We start from the raw sequence: 1193 nt of genomic DNA, 5'->3' as shown, positions 1-1193 counted from the left end.
TAGCCGTACACTGAAGGCAGCCTTAGCTAACAAATAGAAACGCTCCAGGCTTTTCTCAGACCTACTGAATAACAAATATGCTGTATGACTTTAAGGTTGCAAATGACATGAACTATTATTTAAAAATTCATTAAAATATTCAGCTTTATTAACAGTATATTTACATATTTTTTCCTGCTCTTGGTCAACCATGGTGAATGTTCAAAGGTAAAAAAGCATTAAGCGATAACCACAAGATGAAAATGTTTTAAACCTATACAATACTTTATACACAAATTTATACAAAGGAACACTTAAATAATACAACTGGACACAAAAATATACACTTTTAGAGAAATTCACATCTGTCATTGTATAAAGCTTTCTTCTGTACTAAGGGGTCCTGAAAATTTAGGACTAAAACATTAGCTCTGTAATGTAAAAGGGTTACTGTGACAGTCCTCAAAGGCCACTATATAGAGCACACTGACGTATTCAAGGCTATCAGCTTATAGTTCAGTCTGTATTCAAGTTTTGAGGTCCTTGTATGATTACACAAACATCAGAAATATAGTGGTATAATAAACGGTATTTATGAAAGCAGAGTTTTAGAGCCCATATTAAAATCTGCAGGCTCAAAACACCCACCTAATATTTAAACAAAAGTTTGATACTACCATTTGTTCAAAAATAGAGTAAATGCACTTACATAAAAATAACTTTCACTGTTCAGCAAGCGTGCTTGTAGTTTTTATATTAGTACAAACTTTAAAAAAAAAAAAAAACAAAAAAAACCCCAACAAATCCATCATATGACTTCTTCAAAATAAATGATACCAGTTCACCTTTTCCCTACTTGAGTACATTTACATTAAGGCTTTGAATCATCTGACCCAAGATTTTACAACATTAAAATGAATGGGTCCGCACGGATGCTCGTCTGTCTCACTGAGACTTAGCATGAGTGGAATTAAAGCTCACCACCTTAAGGAAACAGAAGGACACATGCTCAAACCTTGACTATATTCTTTTGTCTCCAAACTAGAATGTAAAGTTTAATAGTAACAGTATTTCATGGCAAGAGATAAGTACTTAACTTTTAAGAAAGAAAAAGCATATTATTAATGTAATGGCAACATCTTTGGAAGTTTTTTTTTTTAATTTCTATAAATTTCATGCAGAAAGATAATTCTGAAGATTACCTTAAGAAACTC

This window comes from Lagopus muta, chromosome 5 (assembly GCF_023343835.1).
Source record: "Lagopus muta isolate bLagMut1 chromosome 5, bLagMut1 primary, whole genome shotgun sequence".
Classification (NCBI taxonomy): domain Eukaryota; kingdom Metazoa; phylum Chordata; class Aves; order Galliformes; family Phasianidae; genus Lagopus; species Lagopus muta.
The sequence above is the reverse complement of the archived record's forward strand: the minus strand, read 5'-3'. Positions refer to the sequence as shown.